This window comes from Diadema setosum, chromosome 16 (assembly GCF_964275005.1).
Source record: "Diadema setosum chromosome 16, eeDiaSeto1, whole genome shotgun sequence".
Lineage (NCBI taxonomy): Eukaryota > Metazoa > Echinodermata > Echinoidea > Diadematoida > Diadematidae > Diadema > Diadema setosum.
In genome coordinates this window covers 24,455,936-24,475,669 of record NC_092700.1, presented here as the reverse complement: position 1 = coordinate 24,475,669, position 19,734 = coordinate 24,455,936, and the positions used below count along the sequence as shown (strand labels likewise).

The window sequence follows — 19,734 nt, the reverse complement described above, 5'->3', positions numbered from 1 at the left end:
GGTCACCTCACAATTAAAATGTGATTATTAATCATGAAACTGCTCTCTGAAACCACTAGTAATGTTAACAACTGCATTACCATCCTCTTACAAAAGAACCTCTTCCGAAGTCCATCTGCGTTATTACGCTGTTAGAGTCAACTTTATCATGATATTTGATGTAAAGTAATGTGTTAACCCGATATTAAAAAGAATAAAACTTCTTACTTTGGATGATAAACAAACACAGCACAGTGACATTCTTCTTCTTTTCTTTTGACGCCAACTTCCAGATGATTTACACGGAATATTCCATCTGAAAAAAAAAGGAAAATACAGAGATATAGTAAGTAGAGGTAACTCTATTTGATGGCAGGACTGTACCTTGACTGTCTTATAGACAGCAACAACGATGTCGTCAACTATATCGTTGTCATGACAATATTGTGGGGAAATATCCTGAAATGAAAGGTTTTTCATAATGTAGCTAGTGGACAATATTTATTCCACTCACTGTGTAAAATATCACAAAAATATTGGTTTGCTGAAGCTACAGTGTATAATAAAACATAAATAGATGCAGAAAGATTTACATGAAAAGAGAAACACATGTAGAGCGTCCATAAAGTCTAAAAAAAGGGGGGGGGGGACTTGCAAAGTAGACTCCTTGTGGCCAAAAATACAAAAAAAAAAAAAAATCGTGGGACGGCATAAGAACAGGTAATACAATCTTGCGGGAAACAGTGGCACAATACCATAAAGCTGCAATATTAACAACATTAACGACACACAATGGTATAATTGTGGTAACTAGAGTACAAAAGGAAATGGGAAAAATGGGGTAGACGTACAGTGAAATCCCAGTAGCTGACGTGCGATAGTACATAATTTCACTGACTATAGTGCATAAAGGTAATGATGACATTCAATTATGTAATACGTACCACAGACCTTTTGTTTTTTTCCTTTGATTGAAGTTGTGCTTTCAAGAATAATCATTTTATTTTCAAGTTGTGTACTTACTGCACTCCTCCTTTAGATGTTCCAAAGTGTCAGACGAGAAATCTTGTATACCACATGAGTCAATCAAGTCGATTCTCTCGGCTAATATGTGGTGGAAGCGACGTCGGGTCTTCCTTCCTCCATCTTCTTCTATTCCTTCTTTAGTGACGGTGGAATAATTCCCTGTTAGTGGATAAAGGGACACAGAAGGCTCATAATTTATTACATTTAGTATAAGTGGAAGAGAGATCGCCCTTAACCTTTCTTTCTCGCTTTTTGTCTCCATCTTTTTCAACCATCATGACTTTGAAGTCTAGCTAACAGTTGGCATACACACAAAGAGGGTATTAAAGTTGATCTGAGTCTGAGTCGGTAAGTTGTTAGTCTGATTGAACTACCATCCTGTATTGCGAACTGGTTGCAGATAAGGAATACTGTATTCTGTTTGTGTGGTTGAGTACAGTATTTATATATTTGCCTTCATGTCTCACTAGCCAACAACGTGTTCACTTCCATGCCGCCCGGCAAAGAAAAGAGAAAAGAAGTATTGGATGTTGTGGAAGCAATATTGAACTTTAGCTGGTGTTACAGTCTCCTAGTTACCGCGTGTTTTCTTTCTTTTTATTCCTTTTTTTTTGTTGTCGAGGCATAATCTATCTCAAGGAAAATAAATGGGATAATATCGTACTCACATTTCTAATATTAGGACTTATACCACGTGATGAAATATAACAGTTCGTAGTTGCAGTTTATATTTCAGGGAGTGAACTATGCCGCATCGGTTAAAGTTTAACAATGCTTTATAATCATACCTACTAACCTAAAGTCCTACACAAGAACGCATACGATGTAAGAAAAAAATACATATACTGCGCACACCAAAGCTTTTGATGAATTATACTTTTTTTGGGGGGGGGGGATGGGATGAAATAAAAAGATACTTACTACAAATTTAACTTGACATTATTTTGCCTATCAAACTCATCAATAATTCGGTGTACTGTCATCCTTTACTATTTACTGTCTTTGTGTCTTTTGTTGTACAGGGGAGAGCAGGGGGCATTTCATGAAGGTTTTGATCAGATATTTTTTTTTCTGACAAACTGTTATAAGCTACTGAAATCCTTGCATCTGACTGAATAAGAGCAAATTTGTCCTACAAGTTTGTCGGACAAAACGCTTCATGAAATGCCCCCAAGAACTGATTACTTTTGAAACGGATGCTGGGACAGGATATGATTTTTTTTAATGAAAACGTTGACAGTCTCCTATGTCACCTAAACTTTTTGTAGAGGAAGACCACGCACAAGCAAAAAATGCCAGTACAGTTTTGCTGTACGACATCAAATATGAAACTCATCAAGATAAGTGCACAAGACGTGGAATGGAAAAAAAAACAAACATTGCACTCCCGTTGTTTTTCAAAGTGTGAACAATATTCGATTAACAATCAATTACCAGTAAGGGCAAAGTTGAGAGAGTTGATGAGACATGATTTGCCAGCAGCAATTTCACCGAGGAAGCTGATGTTCACCTTCGATGGAGCATCGAAACGCTTATCATACCGTGCCTTTCCTGGTTGGTAACCCCTGATTTTCTGTCGGAGCTCGTCTCGTTGTTTCCGCAAACTGTTCACTATGGGCAAAAAAGAAAAGAAAAGAAAAAAAAAAACACCAAACATTTCATGATGAATAATATTCTAGTCTAAATATTGTCAATTATTTGCAGATCGTTAGGGACAATGAAGCACTATGAAATTGTTTTGCACTTATCGTGAAGTTACGATTTTCGTCGACTTCTCACATTTCATTTTCAAATTGAATGTTTCTCTTGATCCTGAAAGTGCATTTAAGCTGACAAATCAATAAAGTAAGAAACACAATTCCAGTTCATGTAAACCCAGAAACATTCCTTCCTCTCAACATATCTTAAAATGCTTTTCATAGACAAAATTTTTTCCTTGATTCTGTTATAGATTTTTATGTGGTATCTCTTTAAGTATATCCTCCGGATGAAAGTATACAGTTAATCATCATCATTCTGACAATGTACTGAAATAACAGTGATTGGATATCATTTCACAAGATTCAGGTAACCTGAGGTAAGCTATTATGATCACCAGCCTACCATTCAGAAATAATGAACAGATGAACAAATGAAGAAATGTGAGAATATATATATCTATCTATATATATATATATATATATATATATATATATATATATATATATATATATACACACATATTGTGTATGTGTGTGTGTGTGTGTGTGTGTGTGTTTGTGTCGGTGTGTTAGCGTGTTTTTGTATATTGTATACAAAAAGAGAAATAAAGAAATGTACTAAAATCTTTGAACATCATGATAAGGCGTGTATAATATTGGAAACTCTAGTGCCCCATCACCCTCTGGACACAAATTGTATGTTAAGTTAACTTTTCTCATACACAACTCTGCTTCCACGTCAGCTGGATCTGGTTTGGGTGGTCTCCGCCAGCAGGGATTCCAGCCACATCCTGTAAAACGAAACAAAGTTGAAACATTTTCATGTATTAGATTGTGTTCATTTTCTTTTTTGGTGCACGGTTTGTTAAATATTGACTCTAGAGGGGCCTTTCACTTTCCCAATGTTACCTTCTAAGGAAATAAAAACGTGTAGGATATAAGAAAACGTTTCGTATGTGTTTATGTGTGTGTGTGTTTAATTTTGAAGTGGGGAGTACGGATTACGTGTTGACTCTAGAAGGGGCCTATCTGACAGTGCTGCACATGATTATTAAAATGTGCGAGAATTCACTTTTGCGATGTTACAAAGGTAGAAAGGCTGATGACATATTCATGTTTATCGTGTACACTATAGTGCATTGCCTGTTGATTTTAAATCATGTGTGTTCATGTTGAAATTGTGGGGAAATATCTTTGCAGAACACTTTGATTCAGAATAATCATGCCTACAATAATTCGAAGGAACTGATTTGTTTGATAATTATGTCATTATTATTTTTGATATTTGTTGCAATAAATGCTAATCATCAATACCTTTCACAGGTAGGTAGTCCGGATAGTACTTTTGAAGGATCTTTCCAACAAGGCAAAACAGCGTGACAAGGGCAACGGTAACACCGATGACTAGTCCAATGATGAGACCAGAATAGTCATGTTGTCTTGCTGTTATTTGTAAAGGGTAATGTAAAGAACGATATCAGTAATATTACATCTTCATTTATTTTCTTTTTGACGTGCTACATAAATTGCATCTTCATTTAGTTTCTTTTTGACGTGCTACATAAATACTGCACCATGAAACTCATCATCCAAGCTTTGTATGTTTTGAACAGAGTAAACTCCATGATTACTCAAGTTTATTTTCTTTTTTCATTCCTGAGGAAAAACCCTGTAAGAATTTTGCTTGGATAGTTATCTAAAGTCTTCTAGTACAAACTTTGTAAAAAATCTGCTTATTTGCTTAACAGCCCTCCCAAGAATTTTTTTTTTTCACTCATGGCATTCATATGTAAAGTCTCTTTGTCCACCAACCCCTTCACGATTATGACATGATGAACTTTCTTTCTTTTTTTTTTTACTTACGTGTAACCGTCAGAAAGGTGGAATTCGAGAAAACCTCGAAATTCTCCAGCAAAATTTGGCAGTGGTATCGACCCTGATCTGCCTCTTGCAAGTCGGTGATGACGAGACTAAAATTCCTGTCCATTTCGAAGCGTTCGTCCTTGCTTACGAAGTTCCCATCGAAGTATGAAGCCTTTCTCGTCTGTAAATGCTGATGTGAGATGTTCTCCTTGACCCAGATCGCAGCGAGGGGCTCCTTTTTAAAGTGACATGGAAGTCGGGTGTCTTCCCTTGTCCATACCTGAAAGGCGGGGGCGGTGGTTACCATAGAGGCTAGGCGATGGGAAATAAAGAAAAAAAAGAAAAATAAAGGAAAAAATCCTTTTCAGGGATGGATTCTACAAGTATATTCACCAAGATGATGACAGCTCTAGACAATAAAGATTAAGGAAGCAAACCCATAAACTCGTCTGTACTGCTTACCTAAAATTTAGCAGAACAATGTTTACCGTCTTTTCTTACTTTTTTCTTCAAATTCTTCGAGTCTCCTGCATAATGGATAGGTTTAGCATTATTTCGAAGGTAAACTACAGCTCATGTATTGAAGTGAAGTGGCAATGGCAGCTATTCAAGCACTTTTTACATTCTTTGGGTTTGCTTTGAAACACAACAAGTGCTGAATGACAAAAAAAAAAACACACAAAAAACAATAACAGAACTAGACGTTCATTCCTGTCTATGATTTCTATAGATCACGGTGAAGAAATTATTAGGAAAACACTAATAAGACAAAAAAGTAAAATATTACTACAACTTCCAATGTGATATTGCTAGTACAATTACCTGACATTTGAACTGTTCCTACCTACTGCGATGTACAATATTTACATCGATTTTTTAGAACAAAAGTGTTAAAGCCCAATGCATACTCGTGTCTTCCTTCGATCTAAACAGTCTAGTTAGCACCTTTATAATATCAACAATATCAAGATGCAATACGACTCTCTCCTAGAAAGAGACAAAAAAGAAAAAAAGAAAAGAAAAGAAAAGAAAAAACCAAGACCAAAACACCTAAGCAAAGAGAACACAATTTATGGCAGCCAAACAAAAGAACAACAACAAAACATGTCCACTCACACACTCTCATCAGCAATTTTATGACACCACACGCCGTAACCTTCAAAACCTTGATATTCACTTCATTTATGTTAATGCTGTTGTTAGTCATTGCTTATTATACCAATCTGAACTTAAGATGATGTTACATTGTTTAATAAATTTCAATATGCCTACCTGCCAAAATGTACTTGCTGCAGGCAGTGACATGAATAAAAGCCACGTTCGTATTCAGTGTCTTCAATTTCACCTCAGATTAATTGATTTAGTGTTGTGTTGTTATGTTCATTCCAGAGCAGATGCACATGCTTATTTAACCACTTTTGTGCACGATCATTTCGTAATGTTCTTTACTAAATGTAAAGTCCCCGCCTTATTCTTTTCGTTCATAACGTTCAAGGATTGATGTGCGTTTGGGAATCCCAACTGAATCAGCGCTGTGTCTTATAACCTCAATAAAACGTGTGCTTCGGTGGCTGTGTGTATTATATATGTATTCAATATGTCGCCATACACATGTCAGACAGAACCCATAACAAATATAGAGATAGGTCCAACTACATGATCGGTCTCTCTCTCTCTCTTTGTCTCTCCCTCTCTGTGAAACGTATGAGGAGTAGCCTCAAATGCACATGCACCTTGGCACGTTCGAGCGTTTCATATCTTAATATACCTTAATGGACTTCTGAGTGGTAAGTACAGACATTTACAAACTTGAACATGCATAGCATTCACACATCACCTTTGCTAAAAGATCCTACAGACTTGAGGAAGAGATTTTAGAATTATTGAATATTCCACAGTTTTTTTTATTTATTTTTGTTATACTCCCACTCTAGGGCAACTAATATTTTTTTTGAGAGTGAGCATCACAATTTCAAACTTTCAAACTTGATGTACAAAATATCAACTAAACTCACGCTATTCCTAGACACGCTCACGCTCACACACACACACATACCATCACACACACACGCACACACAATCACACGCACACACTATCACACACACACACGCACACGCTTAAAAGTATACCTACTCCCATGATACTTGTTGCTTTATCAGACACAGCCAGGTTATGTCGCCCCTATTATCTCATCATAGCTTGGTATATGATATTTTTTCGTTTACTATGAAAGTTTATTTCTGTTTTTTTTTTTCATTGTTATAATAACCTACATACACAAGCGAATATAGCATTACTAGCACTGTCTGCGAGCCGTGAGACATAAGAAAATGTCATCTTGATTCAAAAAATGTTCTCGTTTTATCATAGATTACCACAACATCTAAAGGTGTGTGCATTTATTCATCCTATTCCTAAGAACATCACACATGGCAGCAGAACTTTGAGAATAAACCCATGGATCGGACCAATTTGAAATAAACGTACTTTGATGTCATCAGAATGTAACACAGGATATGAGTAGTTATGGAAGAAAATAACAATCATCAAAATCACAAATCTCCAACCTAAACAGGGGAATTTTTTTTTTCCTTTTTTTAAGATGTAAGGGGCAGGTGCGTTGGTAATTGGTATCACTAAGACTAGATGAACTTTAAGGCGAAACCTCTGAGGAAAAAAAAAATGAGTGTAGCTATTGTGATCCTCCCTCCCATTCATTATTTCAGACGCTTGTTGTTGTTGATGTTTTTTCATAGACTAACAAAAGTGTTATGGAGCACACCCCTCGACGTTCTGCGACAGTTCGTAAGGTTGAGCTACAGGGATAATCTCAAGAAGGAAGCAAAGCAAAATAAACGGAATCTAAATCTGAAGAGATAGACCCTTATAGATTATGCTGTTAAGATATTGTTCATGTAAGCAGTTGAGGAGGTATGTTCGCCTAATAAACACTCTAAAATTGAAGACAGCTTTTTAAAAATGTAATATCCAATATCCATTTAAATTATTATTGTTTTTACAATTCAGGTTCACTGATTTCCCCCGCACAAGCACGTTTTGCAAGACAACATAGATCAACCCTTTCTTATTATATCGTTTTCATTCGTTTCCAATGCACACATTTCAGCGACGTGTCGGATCAAAGTTCGCGTGTCTTTCAGAGCCCGAAAACATGTTTCAACGTTTTGTACAACTGTACGTGGCAAAACACGCAGAACACGACGCCATTGTTACACCACAATGCTGTTCTACCTTGTTCTGGCTATGAGCGTACTTTGTAAGTCAGGGCCTACAATATCATGCACAAAGCACATGAGCACATTATGCACTTTAAGATCAATGCAGTTGACTTGATGGAAACAATCCTTGTGTTTTGCATACTTTTGTTTGAACGCTTTAATATCATGTCGTATAATATTTAGACTGGAAAACCACGCAGTCGACAACAGAAGTAAATTATATCACAGGAATTTTACACAATTTTCAGATACATTCCAATCCACTTAACTAGCAGCTTCGATCTCCTAACTTAACTCAATACCTTGTAACAGAACACGAAATTAATTATGCACTAACATCAACTGCACTAACGCTTTTCCTAGAAATTAGAAACAATGATCATCGATGGAATTCTGAAACAAAACAAGGAACATGCATTTGTGTTTTAGATGAATATGGACTTATATACAAACTACGGAATCACTGCTCAATCAGCCTAGGCCAAAGAGGAGTTTTGCACATACTGCCTTATCGCCAAATTTGTGCAGAATAGGTGTAAAATTGTCTGTGCGTTTGAAACAACGCTTCTGAAGCAAATACCGGTTTCCGAAATTCGCTATAGTCATGTTAGATTGACAGGTTCATATTCATAACACTTTTTGTTTTGTATTTAGAGATAAATAAGTCTAATACCGACAATGATAATAGAAACATTAATCGATGATTCTAATAAAAACCTTCCCAAATTTAGAGTCAGATTGTTCTGATTTATGTTTCATCCCTCCCTCGATTGAACCTTTTCACGACCAATTGAATGATATCATTTCTTTGGTGACAATAAAGTTAATGATGTTTGTTTATGCTATCACTATCAATGGACACAGATGAAAATATGACGGATTGTGGCATTACAAAGTGAACCCACTGTTAACGTTTTAGAGCTTAAGTTTGAGAAATTGAATGTCTCACCTCACTTCCCCTTATATTCTGGTTTTATATAATTCTCATAAATTCTTTAATTTTCATAATCGGTGACCCTGCACCTCAAAGCAAACAAAAAGTCGCCAGACATGAATTCTTAGTTAAGACCATATTCTGAAAGAGCAGACTTTAAGATTTAGAATGATGTATAACTCAAATCAAATGGACTCTCCTAACCTATCTAAATATTGGAAAGAAAGCACAAACTCAGGAAAAGTGTGAACTGAGATAAGAGGCTCTGAAGTACAGTGTCTATTCAAGCGCTTAATCTTTACCAAACCGTGCTGGCTGTGCGATGAATGGGGAAAAAACAGGAAGTAAACCACCAGAGTAACAGCAATGAAGAAATTATCAGATTAAACTGAAATTAAGCATGCCTCATTAACACATTCTGTCCATAATTAATGAAAACTTTTAAGGCAGTAGCACTATCCTTTCAAAATTTATTAGAGTTGAAAGTGAAGAGTGTGGACAAGGTTTTTCAGAAATGAAAAAGGGATTCTAAAGACACACCTAATCACACTATTCTACCAAAAATGTTCGAGATAAACTGCTGAAAAAGACACTTTCCTGCCCGTTTTATGATACCAAATTTTAGCATAATTTAAATGAAGATCCGCTCTTTCAGAAAATGTGAAAAAAGTTGACCCATTTCACTTATTTTCAGTCCTCACCCAAAATCAGTGTGTGCGACTTTATGTTCATTTTGAGGTGCACGGTCACATATGTCTCCACGAAGAATCAGATATTATAATAATTAGTTTCGATAGTACAATTTTTGAAGAGCCTCATCAAATTTGTAACATTTTGAATAATAATTTTTCTTCAATTAAGGAAAATGTGGCAAGTAATATTTCTCCCTCCACAAAACATTTTTTTTCCGAATTTTTAGGTCCACCAAATCCTAGTTCAATATTCTTTAGTCCAACATACAATCATAAGATCAATTAGGAGTTAATATCGTTTCTGACTCTAGTTCCCCCCCCCAAAAAAAAAAAGTGCTGGACACGATGACATCAGCAATTTTCTTTTAAAGGGGGTAATATCATGAACTGCGGATCCTTATTATTTAGTTTATTCCTTATTAACGGCACCGTCCCTGAAAGTATGAAAACAGCAAAAGTCATTCATTTGTTTAAAAAAAAGGTGACATATTAGATGTAAATAATTGCCGACCAATTTCTTTGTTAAGAACATTGTCAAAAATTCTTTCAAAAATATATATGAAAGAAATATTAATTCATTTGAATCCAATATGGATTTAGGGAGAAACATAGCACTACACATGCATTATTGAGTTTTATAGAAAAAGTGGCACATGCCATCGACAAATCTTCTCATCTGATAGGTTTGTTCCTGGACTTCTCCAAGGCCTTCGACACCATTGATCATGATATTTTACTTAATAGATTACATCATTATGGAGTGCGTAGGAAGGCCATCGAGTGCTTCAGGAGCTACCTTATGAACAGGAAGCATATTTTTTTTTTTTTTTTAATTGGTGTAATTTACAAATGTTAAATATTAAATGTGGGGTTCCGCAGGGAAGTTTATTAGGTCCACTTTTGTTCAATGTTTACATAAATGATTTTTGTCAATCATCAGATGTTCTTTCTTTTATTCTCTTTGCAGACGACTAAAATTTATTATTATTTTTTTGCACAATAAATCTCTTGCCCTTGTAAATACAATAAATTCAAAATTAGACAATGTTCCCAAGTGGATAAAAGCAAATAAGTTATCTCTTAATCTTCAAAAAACAAAATGTATGCTTTTTAACAATTCTACTGAGACATTATCTGTTGATATTGTTTTTGATGGTACTCCACTTGAAAATGTTTCTCACGTTTCTCATGTTTCTTGGAATAACAGTCGACAATAAGCTTTCATGGAAATGTCATATTGACAGTATATGTAAAACTATTTCACGTAATATTCGCAAAAAAAGTCGCACTCCTTGATTTTAATGGCATAATTTACCATTTGCAGATGAAACAAAAACCCAGCACTAGTGCTTTAAAATAGTTCTAAAATGTGAGTTCTGGATAGAAACAACCACTGTACAAATTTTAATAAGTAAAATCGATGTTAAGTATTGGTAAATTTACAAATGTGAACAATAGTTATATTAAAAATGTTTACAGACTAAACCGTCTACAGTTACGTTTTATTAACAGTGATTAAGGAAAATACTTATATCACCTGCAGTCATATTTTAGGCTTTGTTGCGAAAATTTTATATGGTAGGTTGATTCGTGGTACTGCATATGCATCAAATGTGATATCTTGCAATTTTTTTTTAAATCACTTCTCCCAAAGGTAAACTGGACCTTTAAGTGAGGACTCAAAAAAGGTGAAATGGTTCAACCGAGTCAATCTTGAGTTTTTCATATTTTCTGAAAGAGCTATACTTCTTCAATATTATTCTTCAGTTTGTTATCTTAGCATGAATTGGAAAGTGTGTTTTTAGCAGATTTTCTACAACCTTTTTTGGGGGAAGAGTAGAATGATCAGGTATGTCTTAGAGGTCGATTTTCATGTCTTAAAATCCTTTGCACACTCTTCACTTTCAAATCTAATAACTTTTGGAAGAATGACGCTACTGTTTTGAAATTTAGAATTTTTTATTTCTCTTTTCTTTACTTTTTTCCCTTCCCGATTATTTTGATTTCCTGTCAGCTGACATAGATTCGTTTTATTTAAATTGCTGTCTTGTGTATTTCTGAGGGTCCCATATCGTACAAGCTTTGCTTCTTTATAGTGGGAACCTCCATTTCCAACCCCATCCTTAGTTAACTTGTATTATATGCTTTATGTATATATTAACAAATATATAATTGTGCTTCCTTTTTCATCTGTTACGCATTTTAATGTGTACTCTGTTAATTCACATTCTGTAATTATTACAAATATCTTGTGCGTATACATTGTATATAATTTCTTTGTTTATTTGATGGAAGTGAAAATAAATTTGAATCTTAAATCTTGAATCTTGACATGACAAATGAATGTAATAAATGTATATAATTATATATATATATATATATATATATATATATATATATATATATGAAGAGTTTGTTCGCAAAAACCGATGTCCATTTTTGAAGATTTTGAGGTACGATCTCTGTCATAAAGTACAAAATAATACCTCTTAAATGATATATTGGTCTCTACGTATAAAGGTACATTTTTTAAAGTTATGGTCAAAAGAAGCAAACATTTTCTTATTATTCTCTTAATTTTTCTTGAGTTTTAATCGCAAATATCTCCATTTGGCAAATATGGACTTATCGGTTTTTGCAAACAAACTTTTCATATATATATATATATATATATATATATATACATACATACATATACAGAGAGAGAGAGAGTGAGAAAGAAAAGAGAGAAATAATGCATACACACATTTCCAACTCGTGCACAGGAACAGTTGTGAGGGGAATGATAATTCCAAAGCTACATAGGCATCATTTTCTCTTTCGTTATTTCTAATACATAATACTGTATGACCATCAAACAGGCCAAACGTTCTATCATGTAAGCAGCAATATAAATCTTCACCTGGTCGTATAGTATGTAGTACAAATCAATTAAAGAGGTTACCGTCACTTACCTTCTGTAACGTGTAGGTAGACTACAGAAGCAATCACTACTGATTGCAGCAGCAGAAGCTTAGTGCAGTATTTATCCATCACAAGATGATTTCCTTTTTCATTTGTCAAAATTAATATCTTTAATTTTTCCTACACAACCTATAGAGCGTCGACTTTCTGCTGACATCGGTAACACGTACAAATAGTGTACCTAAACAGTCCGGCAACTGATCAGTTACGCATGCAGACCCACGTTGTGTATAAGCTGCTACGCGTTGTGCTGCCTTGTGCATTGTTGTGGTTGGGTGGTTCTGCGTAAGCCCTTTGTGGTGTAGAATACCGGTACGAAGATACTGTATTTAGTGCGTGGAATTTATGATTGTGTGCACATCTTACTACCGGCGGAGTGATGCATATTGAGATCATCTCTACCTCATATTGATTTCACATTCAGCCTTTATGAACGTGCATATTACTCCAAAACAATTTTAACCATTTTCTTTGGATTCGTATTTACACTTTAATGCACATATTTGCATACTACGTGCTACATAAATGTAGGTACAAAGTTCTCTGATTGAGCTTGACAGCGCGACTGCGTTTCATTATGCACATTAATATGACTTGGTCTTTTATACATGAAACGACGCCATTGAGCCATTGCATGAAACAGACTCGTTGTTATTTATGTTGTTTGTGTGTGTTATATGCGTTACATTCTGGTATGCATTTATGGACACATTTAAATGGCTGAATATATTTTAAACAGGTGCCTTCCTTCTGTTTGTTTGGTCACAATTTAATCTTATCCACATAGAATAATTGGATATGCTGGTTAATTATGTGTTGCTACTGAAGGTTAATTGTGGTGGACACACTAATGAGGGCAGTGTCAGACTTTGAGTTTTTGTTTTGAGACTTTGTCACCTAAATGAGTGACGCTGTAAAATCCCAAGTCATTTTGCTTTACTATACTGTAGTGATAGTGATAGCGATGTAAGAGGAAAATTAACATGTGGATTCCATGGCAAAATCACAACATTATCTTGGAACTTTCTACATGGGGAGTTTGTGTATGAGGATCTGTGATGATGTCGTTTCTTTGTTTCACTGACTCAACATTGTTTATTTCATTCATTTGATATAGAGGTATGCGAAAGTGATGGGGTTTAACATTCTCATAATATATGTCACAACCATACAATCATTGGTAGCATTAGACGTTAAACTGTGTAAAGTGAACGATGTAATGGCGCAAGACATTACAATAATTCTTTTCTAGATGGAATGTCATTTCCTCCCACCCACTTAATCCCCCCCCCAAAAAAGAGAAATTTATAACTGCATCGGAATGTTCTACTGCTCTTATTTATCAAGAATCAAGTGATGATGAGGCACGTAAACGCGAGAATTACAAAACAACACAGTCGAGAATAAATTTGATGCTATGAAATTCAAATTAACTGTTATGAAAGGCATTGACATAACCCTATTTTCATATGACGGGTATCTGAACACTTGCTGTTGGTCTAATTCAAACCCGCATAATTATGACAGATTTAATCCTCTTTTTCGCACCGAGCTTCGTATATCATACAGACCCTAATCACCGCCACAATGGAGGAGAAATATTTTGAAAATCACCACGAAAGTCTCGATGAAGCTTTGCCTGGCAACAATGTGAGGTTTACTGTTTAAAGAAAATGCGTGTTCAAAACGTTTGTAAGATACACCCTCCCACATGCCCCAATTCTTTCACAGCACATGAAAATCACCCTCTTCAATAAGTAATTTATCTAGATAAGCCAAAATACATAGAATCTTTCTGGAACAAAAATATATGGGGGTGGTCTTAAAATCAAAGATTTTAAAACTTAGTTGCAAACTCGGGAAATAAAAAGATGGCCTTTTGTCACATAAGCAACCATCTTTTGTTATTTACTCCGCTACTTTGATACGTAACCATTTAAGTCGAAACAAATCAAGTACAGTTAAATCAATGTTTTTAATAATAATTGAATTTTTGGTTTTGGTGCAAAGTTAAAGATTTGATATCAAAATATCAAATACAAAACAAAGTATAGATAAACACGTAACTTTTGGTTATACTGCTCTGGGTTCTGGGTTCATGCCCCCCCCCCCCCCCCACCTTTAGTAGTTGGTACTGCGCCAGCGTCGTGCCCGGTAGACAGCAGGTCGTCAGCGGGTGTGGCCCAGCAGGTGTTGCTCAGCAGGTGTGGCTCAGCGCTCTGGTAGCGACGCTCGTCCCTCGTACCGGTAGTCGCCCCAGCATAACAGTCCTGCTCGCCGACGCTGATTCAAGCCCCGTACCGACGTGTTTTGTGTGCTAACCAAAGTGTTTCTCTGCCTGATATTCCCTAACGTCACTACTTATACACGAACTACTGAAATCAATTAACATATGGCTCAGACAGAAGTATGCATTGAAAATTCTCCTCACAAAACAAACTATCTCTACTTACTAAATTAAGACTCCCCTAGCACCTAATCATATTCCTGAATATCATTAACCTAACCTCACAGCCGGATGAACTCGCCTGAACCTAACACAAATGATGTCATTCGGCATTACTGAATCCACATAACTAATTTTCTTTCACGGATGCTGTATTTATATGTCTGGGGTATCCTAACCAACAGAGGCACCATTGACCTAACGAACTTTTGTACAAAATCAATGGATATATAAGCGCTCAAGACAAATATATTCCTTTCCTGACTATATCCCCCACCTTTAAGATATATCTTGAGGATCCAATTATATCTACATTATATATCAAAGGGTATATTTGGAAATGGCTGGGAAAACTTTCTCAGAGTTGCAGTGAAGAAAAGTGTATAAACTGGAGCTTCATATGAACATTATAACACGTCACTTTGATTTCCGCAGCAAACAGACAGATTCTGTAAACGTGACCTGCTGCAGCAAAAGGATCCTAAAGTCGCTGGCGGCTGAGCCGAGAAATTCAAGTTTGAAGTCACATCATCAAAATCGGTCAAAACAATCGGATTTCTTTTTTTTTTCTTTTTTTTTTGGGGGGGGGGGCATAATTCTGTACTCTAATGTTTTGTCTATTATCTACCGAAATTTCGAAGCTAAATGATCAAAGGAAAGGCCAAAAAATCAGCGTTTTTCTGGGCCATGATTTTCCGACTTTCAACGTAACAGAAATGTGTCCGAAGATTTGGATTTAGCGCCGCAGCCCCTAGCAACGAGGGAGTGATCTTATTGGTCAGAGCGTGGCATCCTGATTACTGATTGGTCGTGCGTAGACCACTGGCGCTAAGGTTGAATGAACATCGCGGAGGTTGCTAGGTGCATACCTTCTATTGTCAAGCGGTGAAAGCTGTCTCGCCTCCCCTTGATCATGATATTGTCGGAAGGATAATTTTGAAGGCGTTTTTCTCGAAACTCTGACATCCTCAAACACTTGACATGCGCTAACAAAATCATCGATATCTCCGCAACCAAGTAGTTTTATGACTTGTGCTATGAAATTAAAGTAGAAAAGTAAGGGAATAATGTCATGCAATTTTTAGAAAATTGTCCTCCCCCGACTTTCGGATCCGTTTGTTGTAGCGGGTCACAAATATACTTTAAAACGTTCACTAATTTACCTCAAGCCTCTATCAGATATTCACGGCAACAATTATAGAATTGCCTTAAAGACATGATTTCAACAAAATAGTGGTATTACAGTGTCACTTCAGAATCGTACTTTCATTTATAAGTTCAAGAAATCTGAAGTAAATAACACAGATATCAATTCGCTTTCGATACATATCTATCGACTTAAACCTCCTTCTATCGCTCCAATTCATTTTCAGAACATAATCTGTTACCGTTTTCCGCGGACAATATTTCTATCAGCATATTGCCAGAACCAATATATTACAATACAACAAATAACAGATTAGCGTATTCTCGTTATAAAGAACACTGTCTTCACTGACGTTATACATAATAATCCGGAAACTTATTTTTTCTTTCGTTCTTAAGAAAAAAAAAAACAGATACAGCTTTAAATATTACGGTGTTTATCATAACTTAGAGTCTGCTGTCTGCTGTCAGCAAATTGCAAATACATTATTGCCTATTGCAAATCGAAATGTATAACTACTCACTCCTTTACTGCTACATTTATTACACTTCTTTCTTAACTTGATTCTGTAATAAACCTAATTTAGGTTTAACACATAACAACTTGTTATACTAATCTGTGTGTTTTACATGATATAATATTAACCTAAAACGCGAATATAAGTGTGTATACGATCGCTATTCGCTGATCATGCATGGGGTTTGCTGAAACAGAAGTGAGAAAATAATTGTGTGTAGAATCTTCCATCACATCTAGGAAGAAAAAAATTACAATTTATAACAACCTACTCATAACATCTGCTGCCTTTAATATTTTCTGACTCCTTCACAGACACCAGACGGAACCTATACTCTTGTAGACACATACTCCACCTCATAACTCGCTTGTTTGTCATCTTCTTTGTCTGAAGATATGTGAGGGGCTTGTGGTCAGTATGGATCTCAAACACTCTTCCGTACAGATAGTAATCAAACTTCTTCACAGCCCAGACTATAGCAAGGCACTCCTTTTCCACTGTAGAATACCTCTGTTCCCTAGGAAGAAGTTTTTTTTTTTTACTAGCATATGCCAGGGGAAACACTTCACCATCATGTTCGTGCATGAGGACACTGCCGAGACCAGTATCAGACGCATCGACCTTCAACATGAAAGTTTTCTAGAAGTCAGGCAGCCCCAAGATCGGAGGACTTGCTAGACACGCTTTCAGTTTGACAAATGCAGCTTCCCCTTTCGGCCCCCATTCGACATTCCCTGGACTGCCTTTACAAGTCAGATTTCTTTGGGACAGGGCTACGTCTGCATAATTTGGAATGAAGTCCCAGTAAAATCCACACAGCCCTAGAAAGGACTTCATCTGCCTCTTTGTCTTAGGCCTGGCCCTAGGGAGCTTCAATCACTTTGCGGGTCAGCCTATTACTAGTGTAGATCACACCCTCTCCTATCTTGTGCCCCAGAAACTCGATAGTCTGCGAACCCACTGTGCACTTTGAAGGCCTAGCAGCTAGATTAGCATTGCGCAATCTACGCAAGACTTCAGTCAACACCTCCATATGTTCTGGCCAAGTACTAGTGTGAATCAATATGTAATCTATGTAACTCACAACATTTGGCATTCCCTCTAGTAGGCCTACTTTCCTCATCATTCTTGTGAACTGGGCACTGGCTGTAACCAGTCCGAACGGCATCAACTTGAACTGAAACTGCCCCTTAGGAGTTAAGAAGGCTGTCCTGGCTTTGTCTTGGTCCCTCATTGGTATCTGCCAATACCCCTTCGTTAAATCCAACTTAGTGGAGTATCTACTCTTGGATAGTGTTGCAAACAAATCTTGGGGGTTCGGCATGGGTTCGGGATCAAAGACCGTCACTTTATTCAAGCGTATGAAATCTACACAAAACCGATTCGAGCCGTCTGGCTTCTTTATTATCACGGTTGGGTGACCGCATGGGGAATTGGAGGGCTCAACTACGCCTAACTTGAGCATGGAGTCAATTTCATTGCTAATTTCCTTTTTTCCATAGATTGTTGCACTCTATGAGGCGGAGAACGAACAGGTTGATCAGTAGTCAGCAAGATTTCATACTCAGATACAGTTGTCTTTCTTTGGGATATCGGTGAATATAATTTTATCTTGGTATTCACAGAGTATTTTCTGCACCTGACATCTCTCATCCTCACCCAAGACTGGATCTAACACAACCATATCCACAAACTCCTTTTGTACAGCACTAGGCATACCAGGCATTTCACAGCCCCAATCGGAACCTACTTTGGCCATTATCGTCGTCATCTAGCACGTCGTCAACCTCATCCTCCTCATCACTCTCGATACCACTAGCCGCAAAGCAGCCAGCAACTGGCACGTCAACAGGTCGACTAAAATATCGTTTCAACAGGTTGATATGATATGTCTTAGCCGCACCGTCGACATCTAAAACATAGTCGTAGTCATACTTTACCCCTACAACCTTGAAGGAACCTTGCCACTTCACTAACAACTTGTTTTGCACAGTCGGCAGTAGGATTAGCACATCATCTCCGACACTCAACTTTCTGGGCATAGCCTTTCTGTCGTAATACCCCTTGTACCTTTTAGCAGAGTATTTCAATGTGTCTTATACAATCTGCCATGACTTGACAAGCCTATCCCTCAGTTCAATAACATATTCATACTCGCTCTTCATCTCTGGTTCCAACTTCTCAGCGGTCCACAACTCCCTCAAAACAACTAACGATGCGCCCTCAGCAGGTGACTCTGTGCAAATGTCATTTGAACTCTCATTCTCCGACGAGGGAGTTCCAACTTCACGATCAGAAACACGCCTAGTCCAATACAAATAGGGATCACTCGGTTCCCGAGCACCCATCACATTACTAATGACTACTTCACTCAAGCAGTCAGGCATGCATAAAGCCTCAACTTCTCCTTCGAACTAAGGCGAGTCAACTACTATATTGGCCACAGGGAAGCGTCTGATCGTGCCATCAATTAATCATACCGCCTGATGACGACTGTCAGCTGTTCGTTGCTAACCAACGCCCCCCTCACGACACAGGTATTGCAACCGGTATCACGCAACACTGCTACAGGTACACTCCCTGGCATCAACCTTCCAGAAGCTACTGGCATGCGATTAACCATCACCCCTAAATCATTGAATGCCATTCCGACTTTGTCAACAATTTCATTTTTCACGCGTTCGATGTCATCGGCCACCATCTCAATCGGGACACACCCCGCTGTCGAATCAGCGACCTTTGACTCTACCTGATGGGAACCACCTATCTATGTCTTGTCAAAAGTACCAAGGGCGTAACCATTTGGGAGAAACACTTTTGGTAAAATGTCATACACAGTGTACACCGGGCCAGCAAAATCACATAAAATCATCACACAGGCAATACTGTCAAGATTCCCAACCAACAGGTTTAACATGTGAAATTTAGCACAAGTGTACTATATAAACGTGTATCAGCGGAATACAAAAATATTCGATTCAGCGTCATCATTGCAACAAAGCTTATTTCAAGTCACAAATGTAAGTTTCATTAATCTTTTTTTTTTTTTTCTGGCAAGTAGCAGAATCTCGGTGGGACCTCCAAATTGTCACATAAGCAACTTTTCTTTTGTGTGTGTGTGTGTGCGTGTGTGTGTGTGTGTGTGTGTCATTACTCCGCTACTTTGACACATAAGCATTCAAGTCGAAACAAATCAAGTAGAGTTATATAATGTTTTTAATAATAA

The 19,734-nt window shown here is 36.9% G+C and overlaps 1 long non-coding RNA gene across 1 annotated transcript; it reads right to left on the bottom strand.

Annotated features, from left to right (window-relative positions):
- Positions 1-1,145: 1,145 nt before the first annotated feature.
- LOC140239952 (uncharacterized) lies at positions 1,146-4,148 on the bottom strand. The gene is made up of 4 exons (XR_011902004.1): positions 4,020-4,148; positions 3,428-3,496; positions 2,440-2,616; positions 1,146-1,164 (listed from the first exon to the last, which is right to left on the bottom strand). It is a non-coding gene; the product is annotated as an uncharacterized lncRNA (long non-coding RNA).
- Positions 4,149-19,734: the final 15,586 nt, after the last annotated feature.